Genomic DNA, 10,000 nt, shown 5'->3' with positions numbered 1-10,000 from the left:
CTCTTTCTGCAATTAAAGTTATAAATTTGTTTGTTTCCTTTGTTAACTTTATTGTGGGGTTGAGAATTTGCTTTGTGAATCTCTCCGCCTCACTTTACAGACTAACCCTAACTGTTGTCTATGATTTTTCCTCAACTCACCATCCACACACACATAATTCCCCCCAAACTACCTGCTGACTAGTGAATGTTTTTGTTAGTGGAGAGGAACCCCTTCTTGTACGTAAGGAGGATTCTAATAACAACACCATTAGGGAAGCCACAAAGGTTGCTAGTGAAACTGCTGCTATTACGATGAAATAAAAACCACTCCTAGAGTTTTCACTAAGGTTTTGAAACTCATTGTTTCTTATTTACGAACAAATAGATATAGGATAGTCATATTTTTAATATGATATTCTGTTAATTAGCAGTTCTGTGGAAGAGCGTTTTTCTCAACTCTCTTCCCTAACGGATTTACTATAAAGGATTTTCCATAAACGTAACGTCAATAAATCCCAGCTTATTCCAACCACACGTATTCCTTATCTGGGATTCATTATTGATGCGTTTTGTATGACGCTAGAGCGACTTTCGTATGACCTTAAAAAACAAACGTAAAAACAGAACGTAAACCAAAATGGAAAACATTTAATTGGCTTATCGAACAAAAACAAACGCGCGCAAAGTTTCATTGGCTTAGCAAACGCGGATGCAAACAACGTCATCTCTCCGGTCCATGGAACTTTTTGGAAAGCGCTCGGCATTTCGCTTTGACGTCATTTGAAATGTAGTAATGTGATTGGGAAATTGAACTGGCAGATAGATGTAATATTCGATGTTAGACTCAAGATGGATATTTCCACAGCCGTTTCCTATATTGATAACATGGGAGGGATAAGATCTCCTTCCCTTTACGAGCTTGCAGTTGGTGATATCATTGTTTCCACTCAACACATTCCTGGCAAATCAAAATGTTAGGCAGACCTTTTGTCTAGGCATTTTGATTTCAAGCTTAGATCTAGAGTAGTCTCTTGATCAAGCTTAAGACGTTTACAATCGTCCCTTTGACATCACGTTTTTGCCGGATTAATATTATGAATTATTTACCTGTAGGTTGAATGCTAAGTCAGATCAGTTTGTTTCGTGGCATCCAGAACCAGGAGCATTAGCTGCTGATGCTTTTAGTATCAACTGGTCTAATTAGAAATTCTATGCATTTTCTCCTTTTTTGCCTGCTAACTCAGGTGATTCTTATAGCCCCAACATGATCAACGCAACCATTGGTTCAGGTCCTGGCCGGGGACATTGTGTTGTGTTCTTGGGCAAGACACTTTACTCCCACGGTGCCTCTCTTCACCCAGGTGTATAAATGGGTACCGGCGTAATGCTGGGGGTAACCCTGTGATGGACTAGCATCCCATCCAGGGGGGAGTTAAAAATACTCCTAGTCGCTTAATGCTACGGAAACCGGGTATAAGCACCGGCGTGTTGGGTCATTGGCTCGGAAAGCGCTTACCTATTGTACCATATGCTCTGACAACTTTCCATATAGCTCATCTAATTCTGCTTCCCCACACTGGTCATTTCTTCACTCTCTCTCATAGCAACCAAGTTCATCCGATGTTGGACAGTCTTCACCTGGCACTGGCAGGGTGGATATTATCCGGCAATCCCTCCATGCAACCCTAGGGATTTGCTGATGAAACAACAGAATCGTCATTGCATCTTGGTCGATATAGGGACAAGCACTGTAAAGCAGTACAATGCAGTTTGGAAGAGATAGCGTAGCTGATGTAAGTAAAAGCAAATTGATATGCTTCAGTCATCTATAAATGAGATTGTAAGTTGTCTTGTTGATTGCTTTGCTGATGGGAAAAGTTATAGTACGATTAATACTTATCGATCAGCTTTGTCCTCAGTAATGGTGCTGTTGGCTCACATCGTCTTGTTATCAGACCACTGAGGGGAGTGTACAATCATTGCACCCCGAGTCCACATTATTCTCCTACCCGGGATGTTACTAAGGTAAACAGCTAGTTAAATACTCTGTTCCCGTTGGATCAGCGTAGTCTTAAGCAAGAGAAAATAAAGGGAGAAGTGAGCGCATCCCCATGCAAACCCTTTTCCATAGGTAATATGCCTCAAGCTATTTTTAGATCGACTCCCACCCTGTACATATCCCAAGGGGATTAGGCAACAGCCATTTCATATGGCGGGAATGTCTTCCGCGTGGATAACCCATGCTCAGAGAACACATCCCTGCCATGCGATTGGCTGTTGCCTAATCCCCTTGGGATCTGTACAGCGTGGGAGTTGACCTAAAAATAACTTGAGACATATTTCCTGTGGAAAAGGGTTTGCATGGGGGATGTGCTCTCTTCCGTTTATATTTTCTCTTTTCATAGTCGTTAACAGTTAAAACTATAACACAGTGATGATGCTTTGTGCATTGTCATCAGCCCTAAAAGAACAGTCATTATGTGCACTAGATATCACGTTTTTTAGCAAGTCTGATGATTCCTTAAGTTTTATTGTGTCTGAGCGTTTAAAAGCATCTACTTAGCGTGCCGGGAAATGCAATCGGAAAGTAGAGTATAGACCGGAAAAGTAGAGTAGTAGCTAGAGATTCTAGCTGATTCTCTCTTTACCGGAGGATATTTCTTTTTGCCCCGTGGCTACATAAGCAGAGTATTTGTCACGTACAGAAAATCTTGCGAAGTCTGCGAGTTCTGAGGAAACTCGATCGTTTGTTTCATTCATTAAACCTCACAAAGCTGTGTCCACTAGTACAGTAGCTGCGGGTATTAATACTACCGTATTCAAACCTTAGAGTTCGATGTACCTCTGTTACACATAAATATTTTAAAGGTGTTCCAGTCGCATGTCCCCACCAGGCTTCCATAGCTGACAGCACGTCTTGCTGACTATTTTGTACTCTCCGGAAGAGGATTTGCGACCAACCAGAGTTAAATACCATGGAAACTTATGAACTGAAACTGAAACTGAAACTTTATTTCTACTCGAGGGCCTGGAGCTTATTAGGCTCCTAGCTTAAGTAGCTAATGATTCGAGTATAATACTAACAAAAGAAAAAAAAATTAAACTATTCACATCATGATACAATATTATTTACGAATAATACCGCTAAAACGTAAAATATAAACGACATGCGTCAAAGGTGATCTTTCTGATACGTGTTACAAATTTTTTAAGGGTCGGAGAAGTTCTTAGTTCATCATTTAAAGAGTTCCAGATTTTTGGTCCGTAGTACCTAAAGGTGTTTAATCCATACTTGGTGGTGATGCCTCTGGGTTGTACAAGAATCAATTCACCCCGTAAATAAGGTGATTTACTTCTAAGCATATGGGTTTGGATACCTTTTAACCGATGGTTATCGCTAACCAGGCTTGGGGCAACCGGTGCCGCTACCATAAAACATAAATCATTGAGAAAAAGACCAGATCAGTTTATTTTCCAGTGAAGGTCGTTTAAAGCATTAGCGGCGGTATTTCGTAAAGTAGATGCGAATTTTAATTCCTTTCTGACAGAAGGTTAAGTCAAGCACTATGAACTCAATGAATTCTCGTGTTATAATTTTAATAAGGAGAAAAAGTAAAGTCACACTTGAACTTGATGTTCAGTTCAGTTAAAGTTGTTTAAAGTCCGCGCTGTGGAGTATTCGTAAAGCATTGTTTCTTTCATATTTCTTTTTTTTCCATTTGATAGTTTGAATGGGCAGCGCTTTCACAAAGGAGGTGCCACTTTTTGAAGTTATACTACTTGGATAGAAATCACATTTGTTAGAAGTTTACTTGACTACAAGGCTTCCGAAGATTTTTTGTTATGGCCAAACTTTTCCGGTCATGAATTTTCGTATTAATTTTCAATAAGGAGACAAAGCAAAGTTAGACTTGAGTTTCAGTACAACTAAAAGCAATTTTCAAAGGAATTCCATTACCTTAATCAAAAGCCTGACGCTTATTTTCAGGGAGTGGGGAGGATGGAGAAGCGGGCGAATCCGCGAGGGGGGTACAAATCCGCTGTGACAGACGCAGGCACAAGGCAGGGGTTTTTGCGTGATATTGTACCACGTGATGTAAAGTACCCAATAAAATCAAGAGAAGAATAATGGACGGGTCATATACTCAAGAATGAAAATGCATAAATAGGTTCCAGAGTGCAAAAGAGGTAAATGATTGTAATAGGAAGACTGCTATGACAACACAGCAAAAGATCAAGTCGGTTAACTCAATGTTGTACCCAAATCTATCGGGGTTAAGATTCTTTGTTTATTGTATTTGCATTATGAAGCATTCACATTTAAATGGTATGGAAATACCTGTAACAAAACGTTTTATTCCCAAATGGTTGGAATTGGGTTCGTCAACATTGAGTTAGCCGATTTGGACTATTAGTTACTTTCATATTACCCGCAATGCATTTTGTTTTCTCCTCAAACTTGCATATACTATTGTTTTCAAATGCACTTGGGAATAGTTGACAATAGTTTATGCAAAATTTGTGAGGAAAACAAAATGCATTGCGGGTTATATGAGACTAACTAATAAACCAATTTCGTATTCTCACTGTTAAACTGGATCTAGTATGAAATGAAGGCTAATGCGAGGAAAATAATTTGCATGTGAAAAGATTTCCCCGCGTTAGTCTCCATTTCATGCTTGATCCAATCCAACCATTAGAATACGAAACTGGCCTATTGGGTGATTTTGTCGAGTACATAATTAAAAAAAGGCATGGATGCGAGTGCATTTCGCGATTTGAAAATTTCCAAAACATCACTCGTACCCATAAATCACGGAATACACTCTCGTTCATTCGATTTTCTATCCATCAACTCAATCATTGAGAAGACAATGGACTTATCTCGGGAGTTCCCTCGCTTTCTCAAACGAAGAAATTCGTAACTGCCTTTAAAAAAGGCAAAGGGGCAGTCCCCATGTGTTCACTTCAAATAGTTGAACTAGTAGTAATCTGGGATTATTGACGTGCGTTTGAAAGTCGCTTTGGAAGCAAAGGAGAAGGACGTAGGGAAAGAAACAACCTTAAAGGAACTAACAATCATGAGGTGCGCGATCGTCATTTACGCATATGACGTATCACTGCACGTATGACGTAATTCAAGATGGCACTGAAAAGGCATAAGAACAATAAAGGGTTGTGACTGGAATGGATACTCCAAAATAAGGTGAAACACTTAGTTTTGTGTATGTAAAGTGCCAAACGATCTTACCAAAAGCTAACCATTTCGTGCCCCTGTGACCAAAAATCAATTCTTAATTTTCTTTGGATTTCAAAACTATGTTAACTAAACACTAAGCGACCAAAGTGCAGCATGGGACTTTTGGGCATTCAGACTTTAAACTCACCTTTTGCATATGCAATAAGCTGCATTCACGCGCTGAAATTTTAAGCTTGTGAGCCTTTGACGTCACTTTCCCTAGATCCAATCCTCGGAGGTCCAATCCATCATTTTTGAACGTAAGTAATGGTAGCCTCCTTCGCAGCCGTTTTTACTCGTGGATATATCCACGAGTTTTGGTGGGGATCTTTATGCAAATTTGTCACTCCTGCGTAACCGGAAGTTCGATCTAATTAGCCAATCAGGATGGATAATCACAACACAGCTCTGACTTCCTGTTCGCTACAAGGTTGTGCGCCGCCATTGCTGTTTGTGGCTTTCTTCGTAAGTGTTTAATTTGAGCACCTTCCGCTGCATTTACAAGCAAGAAACTGAAGAATTAAAGAAACGGCGTTCTTCGGAGGTGAAGCAAAAGATTCTGAACAAGTACACATTGGTGCAAATGGAATCGACAGACACATGGTGAGAAGCGGTCAGTGTAAAACGCAGACTGCAGACTGCAGACCGGGGGTAAAATGCAGACTGAGGTTATAATTTAATTGTTGAAAAAGCCCAAACCCATAAGAAATGCTAATAGTTAAGCTATGCCTGATTAGGCCTAAGGTTAGCATTTCTAAGGGGTTTGGGCTTTTTCAACAGTTACGTTATAACCTCAGTCTGCATTTTAACCCTGGTCTGCAGTCTGCGTTTTACACTGACCGTGGTGAGAAGACTCCAGAAGACAGTCTCTACCGATCCCCTAAGCTCACGAGGGATTAATAAACTCCATTTGGAAGGTGACTTCCACTTGGAGAGTGAAATCGAAGCTATCAAAGTATACCAATGTTTATCAAGCTGTCACGAAGTTTTGCAAGCCGAGTCATCAAAGCCATATGAATCCAACTTGAACATCAGTGACATGAAAAACAGTGAGGCAACCAAGCAACCTATGCTTCCAGACACTAGTACTTGTGTGGCGGATCATAATGACGAACTGTCGAAAGACTCGGTCATCGATTATGTAAGGAAAACTGATAAGGAATCCGTACCAATCTCCTACGATAGAGCAAGGGCTGAAGCCGTTCGCAAATGCAAACACGCTCCCTGGAACAGAGAACCTTCCACTGAGAATTCCTTATAAGAAAACGTCGAGCTTGTTTCATAAAGACAAGGTAATTAGAAAGTGTATGGTGCATTATTTAAAGAAGAACGTACCGAGTTCGTCTCAGTTGAGAAAGTGTTAATCTCTCGCTTTTGGAAAATAATATTTATATTGCAGTAAGAATGTCTAGACCTAGACCGCAACTCAGACGTAACAAATCTTCGAGAGTAGGAGATTCTAATAGTCATTTTTACCTTATTACCCGCAGGACTCCTAAACACAAAAAAGACTTGTCAGTTCTATTGTGTAGTCAGGATCAATCTGTTACTAAGCATTCAACAAAACTGAATCAACAAAATGAGAGTTATTGTCTAACAAGAGAAAAGCTATTGATATCTGGAGACATTAAATCGAACCCAGGCCCTGTTGCTCATGGAACGTGTACACATGCAGTACTGAGAAATCCTTCTATAACACTGTTGCAGGCTCGATTTGCTCAGAAAGGATTGAAGACACTAGAATGTACCTCAGATGGTTCATGCGTCTTTTCTTCTGTTGCCCACCAGTTATACAATGATCCTTCCTATCACATGAACGTGCATGCTGCTGGAGTCGAATATGTCAGAAACAACCGTCAACAATTTATTGGACCCATTACAGAGCAATTTTGGGTGTGTTGTCATATTAACATACATGGTGTGATGCACTTATTGTGCAAGCAGTTTCCTATGTATTAAATGTTGCAATACATATAAATGAATTCATTGAGGGATGGGCACCACTAACTGTTATCAGTCCTATAAGCGGACAACAGGGAACTACTGTAATTAACATTGGACATCTAGATGAAAGAAACTATGTGTTTCAGCAGTTCAGTTAGATTATTATAATGACAGTATTTCAGGTTATGAAATCAGCAGTGTTACCAATGTCAACAATTTTTCAGAGGTAATAATCGATTAATAAACCATGGCCAAAAATGATGTGAGTGTCAGTAATAAGTAGTAGCCACAAGGGTAAAGTTTCCTATCCAGAACATGTCAGAGAACTAAACAGAAAAGCACAGAACCATTTAAGGAAAGCTATGCAGAGCTCAAGGCTAAACCAAGCTGAAATTTGTCAAGGTCAAGACTCTACTGTAGACATTCCATGTCAAAAGTAATTTAGTCTTTTTGTCATAAGATAACACATGGCCCTGAATATATATGCACTTGCTGTGATCACTTATGGTTCAGACCATCTGTCTCTAAGGGCGCTTTCCTTTTGTCAGAACTGGCCGGCCAGACCCATCAGTTTGCAAAGAAAATGCAACAATTTGAAGGGACACTCGCATGATAACCCCTCGCATTCTTCCGAGGGTTGTATATCATCCTCAAAGAGTGGTAATTTGAAGGCGGTGTAAAGTTAGTCCTTCCAAATGCCTGGTTTGGCCGGTCAGTTCTGCCAAACGGAAAGCGCCCTAAGTGTAACAGTATCAAATATAGTGATAAATATTCGCAAGGTTTGTTGGAGGAATGTATAACTGGCACAAAAAGTGTTAATAAATACTGAATGGATCTGCTCTACTTGCCTAACCTGATGACATCAACAATATGACCTGGCAACAAAAATCAGACCTTATTCAAAATTACCGTCATCTGTACTAAGAACTTTGAACACATGGTACAGCTCTTTATAGAGGATGGTTAAGGAGTAATCTTATGCCTATTGGAGAAGTGGTAGACTTATTTTACAGGGTTGAATTTCAGCAAAGGGGATCACACTGGAAACGCTGAAAATGTACAGGCGTATGTAAATCTAAATTCACAGCTTGTAAATTACAATCTACATGTTTTGTAAAATATATTTAACATGTTTTTGTTTCGTAAATAAAATTTACATGATATTTACATCTTTTGTTGGTTCTGTAAATTCATTGGAAATTGGAACTACAGGATCCTTTGGAAGAGTTACATTTGAACAAAACATGTAAATAACATGGAAATATTTTAAAGAAATTTACAGTGTAGACCGTATTCATAAATGGCGGCCAATTTATAATTCTTTTGTCGAAGTGCAAATTAGCCTACCAAGCCTCGATACCATACAGTGAATTGAAAAGAATTCTTGCTCTAAAATGAGGCTTGGTTGGCTAATTTGCACGTGGACAAAAGAATTATAAATGTGACCGCCATTTATGAATAAGGTCTATTCTGTTTGTAAATTTCATGTAAATTGCTCAGGGGACGAATCATGCCATAACGAGCAGCACGCGCTCTTAGCAACCAAAAAACAGCTGGGGCCTGGGTCCAGCTGAGAAGCCGGAGTCAACTCTGGTTTCTCAGCTGGATGCCCAGTTCCTTGCAACATTTCATTCCCATTGTATTCCTTTAATATATCATCGCAAATCGTTTGAGGTGTGAGATTTCACGGAATCATGTCATCATCTGAGGGCGTTAAGTTAATAGTTAAAGGAACGGTATAAAATAGTAAGATGTACCTTGCCGCCAGCCCTTAAAATAGCGATGCGAAAAAGCACTCTCCGTGTTCCAGTAACACAATTACAAAGGATTCTGACGATATATTTTATAAATGTCGGGAAAATCCAAGAGAATCAACGGTTCCACCGTTTCCTGACAATTCAGAATATTTTTTAAGTGAAGAAAGACTCTCAGGCAAGGCGTCCTTTCCACGGATTTTTCTCGATTAAAGGAAAATACGTTCAATTTGATGTGGATTCTAAAACTTTAGAATAGGTAGAGAATTAACCTCTACAACGTGGTGAAAGCGTATTATTAGCTGTAGTAGTATTTTAATTCAGTAAAACCCTCCCTGCTTGCAAGCGGGATTCCTGAATAAAATTTTCAACTTTGAATATTGTCGCTTTGGCTATATATTGGAGATTAGCAAACAATTTTCATTTTGCTTGGAACGACTATGGCAAAATGTAATTGCAACTAAAAGGTTTCCTTTTAGTGTACCCAACATGAGGTGCAATGACATGTTAAGTATGATATCGGTTAATATTGCTACTAAATTCCCTTTAGAATTATTTTTGAGCAACTGAAATACATTTCTAAACTTTCAGAGACCTCTTGCATTGCTTTTTTCGTCAGTCTTAATATATTTGCCTCTATGGATCGCTTGAATGGCAATTTTAACAACTTAATTTAGAAAACACACCAGAAATCTTCGTATTTTCTGTTGGACGCGGACCCACGCGAAAACAGTATGTAACTAATTAGTCGGAAGAGAAAACCGTTTGGAAATTTATTGCTATCTTTTTTGCTCCATTTTTAAAATATTTCAACACACGAATTCAAACCAAGATGTATATCCATTAGCCGGCCAAGCTCCAAGAACGAATTTCCACTCATGATCAAACACTGTCACAGCAACCGAGACTCACGTTGACCTTGAAATCATTTCAACGGTGCTACCAGGGAAATATCTTAGGAAAGTTTCCTAAGATATTTCCCTGGTAGCACCGTTGACTCAAAGGAGAATCTCGCTTCGTGGCATAGAAACGCACTATGTAGTCAAAACATTCGTCGGTTTTACTGGCCTGAAAAAGAGTAT

General features: G+C 39.4%; 1 long non-coding RNA gene across 2 annotated transcripts in view; it reads right to left on the bottom strand.

Annotated features, from left to right (window-relative positions):
* Positions 1-10,000, bottom strand: part of LOC138016659 (uncharacterized) — a 20,692-nt gene that overhangs the window by 9,846 nt on the left and 846 nt on the right. Inside the window, exons 2-3 of one of the 2 annotated variants that reach the window (XR_011125854.1) lie at positions 1,498-1,677; positions 433-581 (exon numbers count right to left, since the gene is read on the bottom strand). This is a non-coding gene — a long non-coding RNA (uncharacterized lncRNA). Of the gene's footprint in view, positions 1-432; positions 582-1,497; positions 1,678-10,000 lie in introns of those variants that run through there. The other variant, XR_011125853.1, reaches the window with a different exon arrangement.

This window comes from Montipora capricornis, chromosome 9, assembly GCF_036669925.1.
Source record: "Montipora capricornis isolate CH-2021 chromosome 9, ASM3666992v2, whole genome shotgun sequence".
NCBI lineage: Eukaryota > Metazoa > Cnidaria > Anthozoa > Scleractinia > Acroporidae > Montipora > Montipora capricornis.
The sequence above is the reverse complement of the archived record's forward strand: the minus strand, read 5'-3'. Positions and strand labels throughout refer to the sequence as shown.